Source organism: Lissotriton helveticus, chromosome 4_2 (assembly GCF_964261635.1).
Source record: "Lissotriton helveticus chromosome 4_2, aLisHel1.1, whole genome shotgun sequence".
Lineage (NCBI taxonomy): Eukaryota > Metazoa > Chordata > Amphibia > Caudata > Salamandridae > Lissotriton > Lissotriton helveticus.
Window position 1 is genome coordinate 111,881,078 of NC_136064.1, and position 19,715 is coordinate 111,900,792.

At 49.9% G+C, this 19,715-nt stretch overlaps 1 protein-coding gene across 2 annotated transcripts in view; it reads left to right on the forward strand.

Annotated features, from left to right (window-relative positions):
• Positions 1-232: 232 nt before the first annotated feature.
• The window catches only part of LOC144752243 (rho-related GTP-binding protein RhoG-like), a 76,670-nt gene continuing 57,187 nt past the window's right edge, over positions 233-19,715 (forward strand). The window contains exon 1 of one of the 2 annotated variants that reach the window (XR_013594054.1): positions 233-361. The gene's annotated coding sequence lies outside the window, so the exon portion shown is untranslated. Of the gene's footprint in view, positions 362-7,458; positions 7,546-19,715 lie in introns of those variants that run through there. The other variant, XR_013594055.1, reaches the window with a different exon arrangement.

The window sequence follows — 19,715 nt, forward strand, 5'->3', positions numbered from 1 at the left end:
AGACCGGGTGACGGCCCCGGCCCTCCCTGCACGGACCCTGCTGGCAGCCAGGCTCCGCCGCCCTCGCGCGGGGAGTCCTTCTTCTCTGTTTCCTGCCGCCATATTGTCATGGGTTAGAGACCTTCTCCTGCTTCCGCCATACTTGCACGCGATAGTCCTTCTTCTCTGTTCACGAGCCGGCCCGGGTGAACACTAAGGAGGGACTAGGGGTCTCCCAAGCGTCGCCTGACGTCAGAGGCGTTTGACAGGCCCCGGAAGTGGTGCGGCTCGAGGGGGCGGGGCCGGAAGCAGGAGCTGGGAGGGTCCGGGAAGGAAGGGCGCACCCGGAAGAGGGACGGAGCGGAGCGGAGGGAGCCGAGCGGTGAGTGCGGGGGCCGGGGGGGGCTGCGGGGGAGGGTCCGGCAGCGGGGAGGAGGGGGGCCCTGACCCTCTACTGTGCTCTGGCCAGGTGAGGGTGGTGTCTGTTCCTCCAGTGGGCTCTGGTGCAGGGGGCTCTGATCCTCCAGTGTGCTGTGCTTAGGTGGGGTGCAGAGGTGCTTTGACCCTCCAGGTGAGGTGAAGGGGGCTCTGGCCCTCCAGGTGTCCTGCTCAGGTGAGGGGCTCTGAACCTCTACTGTGCTCTGGCCAGGTGGGGGTGGGGGGCGCTCGGATCCTCCCCATCCACCAGGTGTCCTGGAGGCGGGGGACTCTGATCCTCTGGGTGTCCTGCTCAGGTGAGGGGGGGTGCCTGATTCTCCAGGTGAGGTGCAGGAGGCTCTGGTGAGGTGTGGGGGGCGGAGGTGCTCTGATCCTCCAGGTGAGGTGCATCGGTTTTTCATCCTCTAGGTGTCCTGGAGACAGGGGACTCTGATCCTCTGGGTGTCCTGCTCAGATGAGGGGCCTCTGATCCTTCATGTTAGAACTAAACCTGGGCGAAGTACTACGCTGGCAAAGTTTGCACTACTTTGCAAATTGCATGTAGCAAACGCGCGTAGCGGTCATTTTTTGTTTGCTCGCCGTCCTCAACGTCAAGTTGGCGACCGCGATCAAGCAAAATGACATCCCGGCGAGACTTTTCCCTTGTTCGTGATAGTTGCTGATCGCGAGCGTGGAAAATAAACCTCCCGGCGAGATTCTCAACGCGGGGAGGTCCGGTTTCTCATTGCGAGTGCTCGCGTATGCTCACGACCGCTCGCAATGAGAAACTACCAGTCCGCGTTGAGAAAGCTGCCGCTCGAGTAGAAATCTACTCGAGCGGCAGAAAACGACCGCTTGCCCTGTGCAAGATGCGGTTTGCACTGATTGCACAGACCCGGATGCTTGTCCGCACTGTGCAATTAGTGCGAACAGCATTTTGCACAGTGCACTACGCGGTTCGCGTAGCTACGCACAGCTTGCGTAGTGCACTTCGCGTAGCGCTACTACGCGAACTGTGCCCAGGGTTAGTTAGAACTAGCCGGGGTCACACAAGATCTGCCGTGGACGAGTTAGGGTACATATGCGCGAGTGAAGCATGCTTGTCTTTGTCGGTGCTGGCATTGGCAGCCTTTGGTGACGTCCTACTGGTCATATGTATTTCTCCATGTAGTGGACATTTGTGGACGAGCACACCTATAGGCTACTTGGTTCCAATCAGCCTTTCTTTTACACAACTCCCCACCACTCTCCCTTCCTCATCCCCATTCACCTTCTTCAGCAACATAAGCTTCTTCCTTAAAACCTACCGCAGACCACCACCCCTTGCAGTTGTTTTCAGAGCTCCTCCCTCTCCCCTACCCCGGCAAACTTCGCCACTGCCCTGCTATGTGACCCTTGCTCTACAGCCCATACCATCGTTCGTCTGACGGGCAGTGCAGCCCTAATACACCCACTAACCATCACTACATTTCTAATGTGTATAGATAACCCATTGTGTCCGGATCAGCCATTGGCCGAGTCACAGTAACTTTATCTCGCGCTGCACACCAGGCCGTGCAGTGTTCCAGGGACACCCCCTCGTTGCTCCAGGCCAGCACCCCGTGAACCCTCGCCCAGCCTCGGGTCGCTCCACATATCTGTCACTTCAAGTCCTTAAGGGTAGACCTTAAGTCCAGCCTCCCTCTCACCCATTTTACCGTCTCACCGCCGTCATTCCTCGATGCTTCCACTTGGCCATTGTATTATCAATCACGGATAAAGGCCATTGCCAGCCTTCCAGCTGCGTTAACCCTTGTGGAACGCAGAGGGCCTGTCATGCCCAGGCTCGAGGAAGGATCCTGACTGCTCTCCTGTGAAGTTTCAGTGCCATTCATGGAAGAAGCAATTTAACATTAGCTTTTCCAGATTTTCACATGTAGTTTATTCTCTAATGTCTGATTTCCGTACTATACACAACACCAAGATCACTCTGACCCATATCTCGAATTACATCACACCTGTCTTCGTGCTTGCTTGCCCTGCCCACACTACTTCTCCTGTCACTCGCCTTGATTGCCGTTGCCCACTCAACCCTACTTCTAATTTCTTTGTTTTTCTCTTATAGCCTAGCTACCCAGATTTCTCCCCTCCTTCACACATGATTGTCCAGCTCCTTCACTGCTTTTAAACTTTGGGGAGCCTTATGATTCCTAGTGCTCTTGTAAAACAAAAATAACCTGTCTTCTGCCTTTTCAACCGTTTTCTATGATGTTTCCCTTCACATTTTATTCTATATGTTTGCCTTTGTATAATTCTCAGTGTTTTATTTAGCATTCAAAACAACTGCATTTCTTCATTTACAAGATGGCCACTGCTGCTACATACCAAGTACTTCACGTCTGTCCCCCTCTGCGGTGCTCGTGAGTCTGTCCCCCTCTGCGGTGCTCGTGAGTCTGTCCCCCTCTGCGGTGCTCGTGAGTCTGTCCCCCTCTGCGGTGCTCGTGAGTCTGTCCCCCTCTGCGGTGCTCGTGAGTCTGTCCCCCTCTGCGGTGCTCGTGAGTCTGTCCCCCTCTGCGGTGCTCGTGAGTCTGTCCTCCTCTGTGGTGCGCGTGAGTCTGTCCCCCCGCTGCGGTGAAGGCTGCGTGTGAGTCTGTCCCCCTCTGCGGTGCTCGCGAGTCTGTCCCCCTCTGCGGTGCTCGTGGGTCTGTCCCCCTCTGCGGTGCTCGTGAGTCTGTCCCCCTCTGCGGTGCTCGTGAGTCTGTCCCCCTCTGCGGTGCGCGTGAGTCTGTCCCCCTCTGCGGTGCGCGTGAGTCTGTCCCCCTCTGCGGTGCGCGTGAGTCTGTCCCCCTCTGCGGTGCGCGTGAGTCTGTCCCCCTCTGCGGTGCGCGTGAGTCTGTCCCCCTCTGCGGTGCGCGTGAGTCTGTCCCCCTCTGCGGTGCGCGTGATGTCCCCCTCTGCGGTGCGCGTGAGTCTGTCCCCCTCTGCGGTGCGCGTGAGTCTGTCCCCCTCTGCGGTGCGCGTGAGTCTGTCCCCCTCTGCGGTGCGCGTGAGTCTGTCCCCCTCTGCGGTGCGCGTGAGTCTGTCCCCCTCTGCGGTGAAGGCTGCGTGTTTGTTTGTCCCCCCGCTGCGGTGAAGGCTGCGTGTTTGTTTGTCCCCCCGCTGCGGTGAAGGCTGCGTGTTTGTTTGTCCCCCCGCTGCGGTGAAGGCTGCGTGTTCGTTTGTCCCCCCGCTGCGGTGAAGGCTGCGTGTGAGTCTGTCCCCCCGCTGCGGTGAAGGCTGCGTGTGAGTCTGCCCCCCCGCTGCGGTGAAGGCTGCGTGTGAGTCTGTCCCCCCGCTGCGGTGAAGGCTGCGTGTGAGTCTGTCCCCCCGCTGCGGTGAAGGTGGCGTGTGAGTCTGTCTCCCCCCTCTGCGGTGACGGCGGCGTGTGAGTCTGTCTCCCCCCTCTGCGGTGACGGCGGCGTGTGAGTCTGTCTCCCCCCTCTGCGGTGACGGCGGCGTGTGAGTCTGTCTCCCCCCTCTGCGGTGACGGCGGCGTGTGAGTCTGTCCCCCCGCTGCGGTGAAGGCTGCGTGTGAGTCTGTCCCCCCGCTGCAGTGAAGGCTACGTGTGAGTCTGTCCCCCCGCTGCGGTGAAGGCTGCGTGTGAGTCTGTCCCCCTCTGCGATGACAGCTGCTTGTGAGTCTCTCATCCTCCTTCACAACAACGCCAGTTCAGCGACGCATTTTCCCTTTGTTTCCCAGTACGTGCCGGCTGGCTTTAGGCCAGCGCCGGTGCCTAGTGTGTTTGTGTGGGAAGGGAGCCCGTATTACTTTAGCTTCAGGCAGTGCTTGTGGTTGCACTTACCTGTTCTGGGAAGTATTCTCGTTTGGCTGAAGTTTGTGTACCTGTGTGAGAGAAGTAGAAGGAGCGCAGTGTATTTTCCAGAGGTGAATCTCGCCTAGTATTGGTTTCCCTGATGCCCCAGGGTTTGTTCTACTGGCTGTGAAAGGAGTGCCTGTTTTGCTATACTAGTACAGCTCTCAGTTTTTGATGTTGATCTGTGGCATCCGCACAGACCTCGATGCTCACGGTGTCGTATGTTGGACATGCTCATTGCTCTCAGTGGTACAGTCAGGAGCACAGACCTAAATGCTCACGGTGTCATATGTTGGACTTGGTCATCGCTCTCAGTGGTACACTCAGGAGCACTGACCTCAATGCTCACTGTGTTGTATGTTGGACATGCTCATCGCTCTTAGTGATACAGTCAAGAGCACAGACCTCGATGCTCACTGTGTTGTATGTTGGACATGGTCATTGCTACAGTCAAGAGCACAGGCCTTGATGCTCACTGTGTTGTATGTTGGATATGGTCATTGCTACAGTCAAGAGCACAGACCTCGATGCTCACGGAGTTATGTTATGTTACATGGGGATTTATAAAGCGCAACATACACCAACAGGTTCCTTGGCGCTGTGGAAGTGAGTAAATGAATGCAGCGTTATGCCAGGGACAGCTAGTTGTAGGCCATATTGAAGAGCCAAGTTTTCAACAGTTTTCTGAACCGCAGATAGTCTCCTTCAAGCCTGAGGGAGGCAGGGAAAGCATTCCAGATCTTGGGGCCCAGGAAAGAAAACCTAGTCCCGCTGATACGTTTGTGACGGATTCTAGGCACCGTCAGAAGGTTCTGGTGGGAGGATCTCAGAGTTCGCTTGGGTAGATGTTTATTGATCAAAGATACAATGAATCTTGGGCCAGTATCTTGAATGGCTCTAAACCGGCTTTGAACAAGGCTCGTTGCTCCACTGGGAGCCAGTGGAGGTCTCTAAGCAGAGGGGTGATATGGCATTGCCTGTCCTTAAGAAAGAGGATTCGAGCCGCTTGATTCTGAATCATCTGCAATCGTTGTCTCTGGAATTGTGGAAGTCCAATGTAGAGGACATTTCCATTATCGATTTTAGAAAGGATTAGGGCTATGGCAATTCGGATGATGGCCTCCTTGTCTGATTTTGCGCAGTTGGACAAAACATGCCGATGTCACTGAGCCAATTTGAGTGCTCATAGAGAGGTCAGCATCAATATGAAGACCAAGGCTTTTTATAGCTGATTTAGGGGTGGTTGCCTCACCTAGATCAGGGGGCCAATAAGAGGGAGTCCTACAGTCAGGTTTACTGTGGGGGACAATGATCTCAGTTTTTTCTGAGTTCAGCTTTAGTTGATTTTCATTCATCCAAGTTTTGACATACAGCATGGGCCTCTTGACAAAGTCCTTGGATTCTACAGAGTTGTCAAGGGTGAAAATAAGCTGCATGTCATCTGCATAGTTGAAGATTTTTACACCCATCTAACGTAGACCTGAGATCAAGGGGCGGATATAGATATTGAACAGAATAGGCGAAAGGGAGGAGCCCTGAGGAACGCCACAGTTCAGGTCTACCATTGTAGATTTGAAGGGTGATAGCCACACTGACTGTTTACGGGCTTCCAGAAATGAACTAAACCAGGCTAGGGCAGAGCCCCCGAGACCTGCTGCGGCAATGCGCTCCAACAAAATGTTGTGGTTCACGGTGTCAAATGCCGCAGACAGGTCAAGGAGGATCAGGGCCTGAGTGTGACCTGTGTCGGCCTGGCCCTTGAGGTCGTCCAGTACTGATAGAATCACTGCTTCAGTGGAATGGGCGGGACGAAAACCGGCCTGATGGTTATCCAAGAATCTAGTCCTTTCCAGAAACGAGCTAAGGCAAGTAGCCACATGAGTCTCCAGCACTTTAGCTGGGAATGGTAGGCGAGAAATGGGTCTATAGTTCTCCCAATTATTGGGATCTATGCCTTGCTTTTTCTGGAGTGGAACAACCACTGCTTCTTTAAAGGCCAATGGAACAATGCCAAGGGAAAGTAAGTGGTTCAAGAATTTGAGAAAGATATCAGGGAAGGAGCGATAGATTGCTTTGGAAACGAAAATAGGACAATCCTCCTTAGGTGACCCTGATTTGATCTTAACTATAAGGTCCAAGAAGGATTCTTTGTCCAGTAGGGGGAGGGAGTCAAGAACACAGGGGTTGGGGGTATCCATATTGTTGCGGGAGCCACAATTAGTGGTGGTGATGGAATTTTGAATTTTCTTTATTTTATCTAAGAAGAATGAATTCAGGTCATTACAAAGTACCCGACTAGGCACAAAGGACAGGGTCATGCGGCTAGGATTAGAGAGTTCTTTTACTATCTTAAATATTTCTTTCGAACCATTATCAGATGATAGAACCCTGTTCGTAAAGAAGGCTCTGTTAGCCTCCAGTATAGCCTCCTTGTACCGATGAAGATTAGTGGTGTAATCAGATTTATCTTCTGCTTTATAGGTTTTCCTCCACTTCCTCTCGGCCTGAAGTACTTGGAGTTTAATTTTTATAAGGTCTTTGTTAAACCATTTGGCAGCTTCGTGCTGCCTAGGGCGGTAGGTTTTGGTCTGTAAGGGTGCATGGAGATTGAAGGTTTTTCTTTGTGAGTCGGCAATCTCACTCTCCCTGATATCAGGGTTACCTTCTGATACCGGCAGCTCCCTAGACAGAGTTTCTGCTAGTTTATCCAGCTCAACCCGATTCCAGTTTCTAAAGGTGCTTTTGAGTGGGAAGGGGTAGAGTTCAACTGGAGAGCAGGCATTTTAAAACTGATGATAGAGTGGTCAGACCACGCGCAGGGTTGTACTGCTAGATTAGTCAGATTGATATTTATTGACCAAACTTGATCACGTGTGTGGCCCCTAATATGCGTGGGGGTATTGATGTATTGTGCAAGGTTTAGACAAGCAAGGGACCCTGTAAGCTCCCTGGAAGGTGTTCCCTCATCAGTCTCATTGGCCCAATAGTTCAAGTCACCTATGATCATTACTTTGTCATAGTCAGTGATCAACGAGGCAGTGTAGTTGGCGAGGAACTTGGGAAAGTCAGGTATTGTTGTGGGGGTCTGTATAATATCACAAAGATCAGCGTGCTATTATGTAGAGTAAATTTAATTACAAGAGAGTCTACTGACGGAAATTCCAGGTGAGGCAGGGCAGAGGCGGAAAGTTCTTTTTTTATAATCACAGCCACTCCTCCTCTCTTCCCTAGCGGCCTGTCTGTGTGCAAGATGTAATAATTGTCGGGGAGGGCTGCCAGACTATCAAGAGACGACTCCTCTGAAAGCCAAGTCTCAGTAAGTAGCAGGCAGTCCGTTGCATCCGTATCAAGGGTGTTAAAAATTTCTAACTGGTGTTTAACCATGGAGCGAGTATTAAGATACATGATATCGAGGTCTTTAGCCAGGTTTCTGTCTGTGCCAGTTGGGGGTGACGGCGGGCGACTACTAGGACGTACCTGTGTTGTATGTTTTTTTTTTCACAACATAATTTTATTGTTGACAGACAAAGGTGATGCCTCACTGGGCATCGGCAATAAGCATGTAAGGTGACATATCCTGATATCAACATTTTCAACAATGGCATGATATTGTTCATATAAAGAATACGTTGTGAGTTAAAACACAAAAACAAGCACCGGTGCCACATAATATCTGTCTGAAAAGTAAAAACGTCTCGTATATAGGGAGAGTTTTAGCCACCCATAACCGCATCCAGCATGTGCACCATGTATGTTCCAGTGTATTCATATCGATTTTTCTTCAGTCGTAGATGGGGGTAGAGGGTTCCAGATAGAGCGCCCTATAATCTGCCCACCTTTGCCAATTTTTTAAATGTTTCTGAGGGCATCCTCTTGCTTCAAAGACCGGGGTTTCTAGACCCATACAAAAGTCTAAGCCCTTCTTCCATACCCCAATCAGCGGTGGTGATTGATCCTTCCAGGCCCGGGCAATGTCTCTTTCCGCCAACGTGAGGCCAAGGAACAACAGGTGACGCTTGTACCTGTTGCCACCCAGACCCTCCGTAATATTTAGCATGGCTAATTTCGGAGAGGATGGAACGTCCCATCCCAGAACCGCAGATAGACAAGTAAACACCCCCCTCCAGAACCTCGCCAGTGTAGGGCAGGACCACACAGTAAGCAGGAGGTAGTCTCCATAGACCCACACAGTAAGCAATGCTGGGATGCAATTAAGCCAGCACGCCACAGTCTCTGCCTGGGTGTAGTAGACTATGTAGATATGTAGACTTGATAAGGCGCAGACGGGCCGCTATTACTGCACTGCGCGGAGATTCCAGAGACTCTACCAATCATCTTCCTCTAAGGGACCCACGTCCTGCTGCCGTGCCTCTCTAGTTTTATGTAATGTTGTAGGCGTGTTGTAAATAAGTGTACAATAGATTTTGGTTATTTTATGGTCTCGCAACTCGCCCATAAAGACCTTTGCCTCAGCAGGGTTAAATTCAGGTATCTCTGTTAGGTGTGATAGGTATGGAGTGAAAGCATGTCTAAATTGAAGAAATCGGTAGAATTGTGTGCGGGGCATATCATACTCTGTTTGAATTTCTAGAAAAGGCGTGCAACTGCCCCCACTGTGTATATCCTGATAGCTTCCCAGCCCCGAAATCCAGATAGTCGCGCCAGTTGTGGTAGCTACCGGTTATTCCACAGCAAATTTTCCCTTGTAAGCATCCCCACCAACCCATCAGATGAAGCGCAAACTTCCAGATCTTGAAGATCGTAGTGGGTGGCAGCCCCCTAAGCAGCACCATCGAATAAAGAACCGTGTGCAGGTCATTGTCTCCCAGCATCCAACGATCCACGGCATACGCCGGGTCTCTGCGGTCGCCATACCACCAGTCGTTGGCGGCTAGGTGTGCGGCCATGTAGTACGTCTGGACGTCTGGGGTGGCCACTCCTCCGTAATATGTAGATTGGAAGCAGGTCCTCGGGGCTACTTGTGATGCACCGCCCCCCTCCCCCCCCCCCCCCCCAAAGAAAGTGGGTTAGAATAGCGTTTAGTTGGCGGAACCATGTTGGCTTTATTGAATATGGATGCTTTTGCAGTTGATATAGAAGACTGGGTAAGGAGATCATTTTAAAAAGGGCGGACCTGCCAATGAGAGACAGGGGCATGTGATAACACACGTGCGTCTGATCGCTCACCTGTGTCCCCAGGCGGGCGAGATTCTTGTCCCATGCCATTGTCAAAAGGAACACGCCCAAATACTTAAAGCCATATGGGACCACCATTACCGCCAGTGACCAGTCACCCAGTCGATATCCGCCCGCAGGCGCCATAGAAAGGATTTCCCGTGGTTCATAGATAGGCCGGTGGTCTCGCCAAAGATCTGTATAATACGAAGGAGACGCGGACCAGTCTGATCAAGATTCATGAGAAAAAATAACACATCATCCGCATACAACGCTATGTGATCGGAAACTCCCGGTGCCCACTCGAAGACTGCGAAAGGTGCTATGAGAAACTAATGAGGATCTCTTAGCCTACTTCTGGGTAAGAGTGGTGCAGTCGAACATGTACCACATCCCGCTAAACCCACAACAATCACCTCCCGGAGAGGTCCCTGGCTTAAGGGACCCACAAGCTGCAAACCCAGACGGCAATGGAGTGAAGTTTTGCAGCATGTACACCACTTACTATTTCCTCTGGATATCAGGCCAACTTGCGGGGTGCAGACAGTTTCTGCCAGAGGAACCTCTGGAAGCTGCAAGGAGGTGACTGCTAAGCTCGCACTCGTTTGTGGAGACTGGGGATTGACGTTACCCTAAGGAGAGCCAGTAGGCTCCTGAAAGGTTCACTGAGGAGCTTGTTGGGGGATGTGGGGCAATGGCCTATTTCCCCTGTTGTTGAGGTGCAGTGAATTCAGGAGTTGTTGAGAAGGAATATGCACTGCACCACTGCCATCGTTCACATCTCCTGATTGATACAACGGCATCTGCTGTCTCAGTAAAGGAACAGTAATGAATTACAAGTCGAGTAAGAGAAAGTGAGGTTTAGGGTGTGTAGACTACACTGACATCTTGCTGGAATGGAATAAATAAAAAAATGAAATTCAGGAGATGAAAACTGTGCTGACTTGTGTGAGCAAGGACGTCAGAAAGCTCCATGTTCACAAACCTCCACTCCTTAGCCTTTGTTGGCCCTCTTGACATCTCGTAGGTTGCTACTTGGCTTCCTCGACAATAAAGAGGAAACCGTGCTAAAATATCCCCTTACCTGGAAGCCGATTTAAACATTGATGCACCAGCTTTATTTTTTAGTATGCACAACGTGTGACTTATGAAATGAAAAGTAAGTCAACGAGCTGAAAGTATTGCTAGGTAGACGCGTCAAACAGTTTGCACCACATGTAGAAACTGTAGTTATAATTACGTGAATAGTATATCGTGTATGCTGTACTTTAGGTAGGCATTTTTTGGGGTGGAGATTTAATGAGTGTTTTTTTTTCAGTTAAGATTCATGCAATCTCTGCCAACCGATCTGAGCTGGATGCAGTCTGTAACTTCCCCATTTAATTCACCAATAACTATATTACTGTTTTTTGGTTTATAATCAACATTTCCAAATCTCACCGAAATTCCACTAACTCTCTTGTGAATTATGTTTGTCTTCTAACAGATAAAAAGTTGAGGGAAATATCCATGAACTATCTTTCCCCATAAGTAAGAGGTAAAGTTACAAATTGGAACAAACTGTGGTTGCAACGACTGAAGTCCTTCCTCTTTTCAATATTGTTCATGTGATCTCGTGACTCATAAGTCACTTGCATATTTCTCACCAGAGCTCCTCATCCGCTGTAAGAAACCAGGACTTGTCTCTGCGGAGAGCACTGTGATCTTGAGAAGGGAAAAGATGCCTGCCACCTTCTCAGGCAGATTCACAGCTGTTGCCATGAATGCGCAGTCCCGGCTCCAAGACACATAATTGGATAAGTGTTTTTGGTCCAAGGGCAGACCGACCCACTTCCAACCCTAGTCTTGCGTCACCCTATAGCAGTCGTGCAGATTGGGCACACCCCAGGTGCCATCGTGCACACAACACAACTCCAAGCCTCTAGTAAAGCATCACATCCATTTTCTCTCACGAGTCCGTACTTTAGTCATATAGAAGATTCAAAGGCACCGCAACCAGACACTCATATCGCTGCATTAAACCACAAGAACAGCAAAGATGTCTTCAGACTGAACAGCCACCAAAGCTGAGACGTGCACAGCCGAACACCACGGCTAAAAAGTTCTAAAGTCCTCAGGACGCACATCCATGCACATAAATAATTCTCAGCGTCGATTGATAACCAGCTAGCTGGCCTCTACCCAATATAATGTGTTTCTAAACAATACCCTGGACCTTGCCGGACACAGCCAAGATGATGGACTCTTATACGAACCACGGCCAAATTAAAGGTCAGCTGGCCATATTGACGCTGAACAACGCAAATCCCAGAACTTAAAACGACATGGCGCTTTCGACCCACTGCGGGGCCATGCGGATGGTAGAAATGCGGAGTGCAGATGGTAGAAATGCGGAGTGGAAATGGCTAAAGTTAAATGCTCTCAGTGGTGGAGTCCCTCTGTCGACTACCGTCTTGGGGATTTCTAATCCGCGTCTGTCCAGACAGGAAACTGTGTTTCATCACATGTAATACATTTGTTTCAGTACAATGTTTAGAGATGTGGGTCTTGGAGCCCACAGTTATCATAGTTTACCCTGCTTCCCGGGCAAAACGTAGCATGGATTGATTCTTTGGCTCCAGTTCTGAGATGGACTTTAATATCACCCCAGCTTCTGTGCATTTAGTAAAATTTTTAGCCATGTTTCGAGTGTGCCTTTTGTACAGTGATATTTGTATTCTCATCTTACACTCTTGTTGGAGGGTGTGGGCACTGACTTTGTTTGATACATAAGCTCTCTTCTCTTCCGCCTCTAATATCACATCACCGCCATCCTCCCTTCCCGTCTAACATTTCTTGCCAGTCATCCTTTGAACTACTTATGGAATGGATATTAACCTACCTAACCTGTCGAAGCCAGGAAACCTTTAGGTGAATTGCCTGTTTATAAGCCTGCATTAGTGCTTCTATAGCAGAACCTTTGGTGAAGAGCAACAGTGTGCTGTACAGTCATATAGTTCACAAAAGTTTACAATAGGCCATCAGAGTGCTGTACAGCAGCCCTGAGCCCAGTCATACGTTCACGATATTTTACAATAGGCCAACAGAGTGCTGTACAGCAGCCCTGAGCCCAGTCATACGGTTTGTGGTGGTTTACAAAAGGCCAACAGAGCGCTGTACAGCAGCCCTGAGTCCAGTCATACAGTTCACAATAGTTTACAATAAGCCAACAGAGTGCTGTACAGTAGCCCTGAGTCCAGTTATACGGTTCACAATAGTTTACAATAGGCCAACAGCGTGCTGTACAGCAGCCCTGAGTCCAGTCATACGGTTCACAATAGTTTACAATTAGCCAACAGAGTGCTGTACAGCAGCCCTGAGCCCAGTCATACGTTCACGATATTTTACAATAGGCCAACAGAGTGCTGTACAGCAGCCCTGAGCCCAGTCATACGTTCACGATAGTTTACAATAGGCCAACAGAGCGCTGTACAGCAGCCCTGAGCCCAGTCATACGTTCACGATAGTTTACAATAGGCCAACAGAGCGCTGTACAGCAGCCCTGAGCCCAGTCATACGTTCAAGATAGTTTACAATAGGCCAACAGAGCGCTGTACAGACGCCCTGAGCCCAGTCATACGTTCACAATAGTTTACAACAGGCCAACAAGGTGCTGTAGAGCAGCCCTGAGTCCAGTCATACGGTTCACGATAGTTTACAATAGGCAGGTTAACTTTCTGCTCTTGTTAGGTGGGAACGTAGAGCTCTTTAAAGACACGGGTCTTCATTTTCTCTATTGATTGCAAGAGGCTGTCACATTGTTCTAATTGTGACCGCATAGATGGAGATGTCTTCTTTTTTATCTCCTCCTTTCTGCATATCTTCATCCTTTATTCGCACCCTTTCCCAGCTCGGTGCTGTCCTCCTGAGATGGTTAATTTCTGGGACAGGTCTGCAGGGGCTTTGTTGATGGACTTGTAGGAAAAACAAGTGATCTTCAAGATGATACAGGTTTCCTGGGGGAGTTCTTTTTTTCTCTCTTTAAGAGTGTCAGTAAGATGGGAGACCCATGTCACGGCCTTTGCGGTTGTCGATTTTTATGAGATCATAGTTAGCAACTATAAGAGTGTGATTGGTCTTCGGAAAGAAAGGGCTGATTTTCCTTAAGACCTGAAAGCTGTGGAGACAAGAACTTGCTAACACATTAACATGTAGCTTCAGTAAGGCTTCTTTATCAATTGAGAAACCCTAATAACTTGGCTTTTAGGAATGAAGTGGGGCCATGGGGTGCTATATTAAGCATCCACAATGCTGCCCAGCTAAACATTTCTGGCTTCCCATCCACTGAAAAGTGGCTGCCTTTCTGTGGACTTGTGGGCCTGACTGTGGATGCTTGTAATTGGCATGAGGCAGGATTCTGCATACACAAGCATTGAAAATAATGGGCCTTGGGTAAGAGCCCTGTGGCACACCACAGGGAACACGCCCACTTGTCTGCTCTAAACCGAGGGAGTGAACATGGCTGAAAATGGCCAAGAATGACCCATTGGAACAGTGTCGTTCAAATGTTGTCTCAATCAAAATGGACCCAAAAACTTGTATCCAGAAGTTGAAAGGAGAAGTGTTGCAACTGGGGTACAGGGTGAATGATCGGAAGTGTCTAACTGATGAGAGAGTCGATGACCACTGTCACCTGCAGGACAGATTAATCCTCCTTGAAGATCAAAGAATCAAACTACAGGCAAAGTAAGAATTGGATAAGTGCTGCTGCTGAAACACCTGTGTGGGCGGGGGGTTTCCTGGGGAGTGAAAAGGGAGGACATTCATTGTGTATAAGCTCCTACAGGACATTGGGGACTCCCAAAAATAACTCTGGTCACCCTCGACCTCAACCAGTCTTCACAAATCAGAGCAAAGAACCCCCATCAAAGTCCCCCCCACATACTTTCTCACTAGAGTTCACTTCTTTGAGGAGAAAGAATTAAGTTTGAGAAAAGAAAGGAGCCCTAGACTTCAAGGGACACAAACTTCACTTGTGCCAAGTCCTCTTCACTATTACTCTACAAAAACGGCACACCTTTCCTTGGGCAACGTGACATCCTGTACCCGTGAGGTCATCCCTTCTGCTTAATGTTTACTTGGAGTGGCAAGCAAATGTTGGTGTGAGTATTGACTGAAGCCAAGGGCAGTGGCAGGTGCGCCATAGCAAGCGCAGAACTAGAAGAGCCCGAAACACAAGCAATGAGAAAGCTTTAAGGAAGAAATAATCCAACACGTTGGGGGAAAAAAATGGGCCATGGAGAAAAATGCTATCCCACACGACGGTGCTGCTTAGTGGTAATGTGGAAAATTTGGTGGACAAAAATTGATTATCCTCTGTATTGTTTCCTGACTGGGGGACACACTGGGGTGGAGTAGAGAGTGATGGATTCAGGAGCTCTCGCATCCCCTTGTATTTTTGACCGCTTGGTTAGAGACTCAACACCCTTACGAATACCAGCCACCTCTCATTCTCTAGGTCCCCATCAGTATAGATCTTAATCCCATTTCCCCCTTCCCCCGGTAAGAATTCATAAAGACCAGTTAAGTTTGGGTAGAGACCATCAGTCTGGTCGTGTTGTCCTTATGTTTTTAGGTTTTGACTGGCCATGCGCTTTGCGCATGCGCCAAAAAACCTCTTGAGTTGTGTGTGTGGGTCGGGATACGCCCCCTCCTCCGATTGGCTAGCTCCATAAATGGAGGCTAGCCATTGGACGAGGGGCCTGTCCGTCAATGCCGGACCAGATTCGGGGGCGTTCCCGAGATTCTTTGGCTTTTGCCGACGTCACGCGACGTCAGCCAAAAGCCGGGAACGCCCCTGAATCTGGTCCGGCATGGTCACCCTGCCTGACGCTGATCCAGAAGCCCCCCGCTGTGGCTGAAGATAGTGGCCCTCCTCACACGGAGGGATCTGTTGTTGTTTACTGCATGACTGTTGCATGCTTTACTTGCTACAATTCAAACGAGATCCGCATGTGTGTCTCTGACATAAAGGGGAGAGAATGGCATTATTTTGAGCCGGCAGAACGTCCCCAGCGGGTGAGTTATGCTCTCTAAGTTTAGTCGCCTTTCGTTGCTTTTTCGCACTTTTTTTTTTAAGAGGGGATAAGGGAAATAAGTTTCCCTTCAGAACCCACGTGCGTGTGGACGCCCTGCTTGTTGTGCTGCTTACAGGCTTTTGGTGATATTTGCATAAGTCCGGGCTGCTCCTTCTCCGCCCGGCTCTCTGTCGGTCAGGTTCCTGTCTTGTGTCCGTCTGGCCTTTGGCGCGTTCTCGATTCGTGTCAGTGTGTCACGGGGAGGGGTAGGGGAGTGGCCAATGTAGAAGGAAACAAACGACCATGGGTGGGGGGGAAGAAGTGACTCGTGAAATCAATGCGTGATGAAGGCGACTGCCGGAAAGCCCCAGAGGGCAGCAGCGTGCCATTCCACGCAAAGCCGCGGAGAGCAGCCGAACGTGCGGACGTCACTCCCAAAGAGTGACAACTTTCAATAGGACTGCAGAGATTAACGTCTAAAACGGCCGACCTTGAAGCTGGGGAACCAGGTTCGAGTCTGGCGGGAGGCTCAGGCACCCTGTGATTCACTTAATATCCCTGTGCTAAAAAAAAAAATCCAAAGAAAAAATAAAATAATAATGTGTCCGGCTGTGATGCAACTGGTGCTCTTGTAAAGCGCTCCGATACCTTCGGGTCGAGTTGGTGCTATATGAAAGTGCAACAACAAAAAACAAATCTGACTGTCTGGTTGAATGAATGCAGGAGCGTACAGCGCAGATACTTGGTTGCACTTCTCTAAATCCAATCTCCCTTTTCAAAACTTGCGAGCGCACAGATACGTGCACCCTATCCCTACTCACCCACATGATAAATAGTCGTCACTGACTCCTAATTGGAACTTACTTGACGGCGGCGAGTTCGAAAAAAAAACATTATGATCCAACATGTGTTACTCTACTATCTTCTTAACTGTTTTATTCATCACTGGCAAGCACGTTCTACCCCCCACCACAATGACCATCCTTCCCACTGCTTGTCGTCACCCTTGCTCCCCCAGCCACAAGTGCCCGCTATTGTTGACCCCAACAATTTAAACAACAAAATCTACAAGTTCCAGAATGCCTCGTGGTGCTGGATGTACATAGCACAGTCGGTAACTGCACCAAAAGGGGCAGATCATGTGTGAGACAGGGAGGTGGGGGTAGGTAGATGGGGGTGGGTTGGGACAGATGGGTGGGGTGAGGGGGAGGGTAAGAGGGGGGGGGATCTTCACCTTCTTGTGCTGGTCTGGGTTTGGAGGTCATGGATCTCTGCCAGAGTGGGGCTGGGAGGAGGAAGGCAGATTCATGCAAGCTAAAGGGGAACGTGGGAAGAGCACGCAGTCCTTTGTGCTGTCTCCAGTGCATGTAGTGCTTTCGCTCAGACTCCCACCATCTCCATACATAATCCCCTCCATACCATCTCCATATACAGTCCCCTCCATACCATTCTCCATATACATAGTCCTCTCCACACTGTCTTCATATAGATAGTCCCCTCCATATCTGTGAATAAAGCTGGATGGGGCAGCGCTCTGGAAGGTACACCGCACACACAAAGTGGTGCATACCGCTGCACGGAGTGCTGTCGTACTCCAAAGTGCGTTGCAAATCAATGACCTATTCTAAAATATCACAAATCAACAAGCACGCAACAGGCTTACACACCAGTGATGAAACTTCGCTAGCTGGGACAAGGCAGCTGCTGAGAGATGACCAGATGTCAAACTGTGGGTGCCTGTGTATAGGAGGTGCCGAGCTGCTCTTCCTTTCATCCAGTGGGATTCCATTACTCATGCGCTGCTCATACGGGGTGCACTGTCAATGATAGCGGCGACTGCTGGAGCCTAGTCTCTCTCCGCTTCTTAGTCCAGCTCACAAAGTGCTTGCTCTTTTTGGGAATGCCCCGTCCCTCGGACGGAAGTACCCGGCGCTAGGACCCCGCGGCTCCCCCTCCCTGTCATCGGCCCGGGCTCAGCAGCTCTAGCGCAGCGCTGTCCCCAGCATTTCAGAGGCTCTGGTGTATTTTGCTATCTTTCTTCGTGCACAGACAAATCGATTTTAGGGAGACGTATGGCTGCACTTGCAGTTAGAAAACGTTTTTAACACGCAGAAAAAAGGTGAGGTTGATCTCATCTACACACATTATTCACGCCTTGCTATATTGTGTATTTTGGGGAGGGTTTGTGTGGTTCCTTCTGCTCACAGCACTTTTCACCTACCTTTACGTTGAAGTCAGCCGGGGGCTCAGTGGACTAAGGTGCGCACGAGTTTATCCTTTCCTCATAGATTTCTCTCGCAGCCGAGCGCAGCCTTTCATCTTCATGAGGTCGATCAAACCGCAACATTTGAAGCAAACATAGAATCTGTTATTAGTGCTGAAGGCCCACTTTAATAACTCTGCTGTGCAATAACTTGATGCTGTGGCTTGTAACTGTACGCATATATACAAGACCAATATTTGAACAGAGGTCTGTATCCTGTTACTGGGTGAGGAGGGACTTGAGGTGGTTGGAAGATGGAAGGGAATGGTTTTGGGAGGTGGGTGGTCAGAAACAAAGTCCATCCCAGGTGCGCCTTTGGATTTCATTAATTTCCCATCCTCCTGCCCGATTTTGAACCTGTAAATAGTTGCTATAAAAATCAAAACAAAATCTGTCCAATCTTGGGTTTTGAGTTACAGAGGCCTGCCATAAAGGTATCTGTACATGTGGACTCTCTGTGGGGCTCCCAGTGGACAGCAGCAAACTCAACAGGAGGGGCAAACGCTGGGAAAGGTATCTGCACTATAAAACAGCCCATGTGGTTCATGTGCTAGCTGCAGATGTGTGTGCAGGTTATGTGTTTGGAGTGACCAGAGTGCCTGCTGTAAAGGACTGTGTATGTTTTAGGAAGTGTGATCTATGTGTAAACTGCAAATTATAGTGTTAGGCACTGCAGCCTTAGGGTATTTGCTTTAATGTGTATACATCTTGCAGGGACCGAAGGGGTGCGACCATGGTGACAGAGCACAGACACTTAGTGAGCTTGTTGGAAAAACCTATGTGTAAACTACAAGTTACAGGTTTGATTACTTGCTGTTAATGGAGTGGCTTCATGTGCCATCTGTGAAGATCTGTGTATTTATCCCGCCGGACAAGAGATTGAACCGAGAAAGATAGCATGGTGGTTGGGGTGCCTGTTGTAATCATCTGAGTACACAGATTGGGGGTTCGCTCTGACTGCTTCCATGGCCAATGCAGCCTGGAACGCCTGTCGCCACTACACCTGGCTCTGGTGCTTTGCAGCAGTTTAAATATTTTAGAGTTTCTGGTTGCTCAAATGGGTGTATTTTCTGATATTTATATGTTCCTCTCGTATTTATTGCTTGATTTTGCTTGTGAGAAAGTGTCACTCATAGTCGTTGAATGTCACTCATAATTACACTGAGATTATGAAAATGTCACACAAAAGCAATCTGAAACATTGGCAGCTATGCCCAGCATCGGGGAGCCCTCCAGCGGGCAGAGGCAGACGGAGCTCCGGGGGGTCACTCCCACCCCCGCTGACACCAGGCACCTCAACATCATCTCCTATGCGGATGACACTCAACTGATCCTATCACTCACCAATGACCCTAGCACCGCCAAAACGAACCTACACGAAGGAATGAAAGAAGTAGCCGAATGGATGAAACACAGCCGTCTGAAACTGAACTCAGATAAAACAGAAGTCCTCATCTTAGGTACCTCCCCCTCCGCATGGGACGACTCTTGGTGGCCAGAAGCCCTTGGAAAAGCACCCATCCCGACAGACCATGCACGGAACCTGGGCGTCATCCTGGATTCCTCACTTTCAATGAACAGACAAGTCAACGCCGTCTCCTCATCCTGCTTCAACATTCTTCGCATGCTCAAAAAAACATTTCGTTGGATCCCCACCGAAACTAGGAAAACGGTCACCCACGCTCTGGTCACGAGCCGACTGGACTATGGAAACACCCTCTACGCCGGGACTACCGCTAAACTCCAGAAAAAACTCCAACGAATCCAAAACGCCTCAGCCAGGCTCATATTAGACATCCCGCGTAAAGAACATATCTCTGGTCACCTGAAAAACCTCCACTGGCTTCCCGTCAATAAGAGAATCACTTTCCGGCTCCTTACCCACGCACACAAAGCACTCTACGAAATCGGACCAGAATGCCTCAACACACGACTGTCCTTCTACGCCCCCTCCCGCCAGCTTCGATCTTCCAACCAAGCCCTTGCCAATGT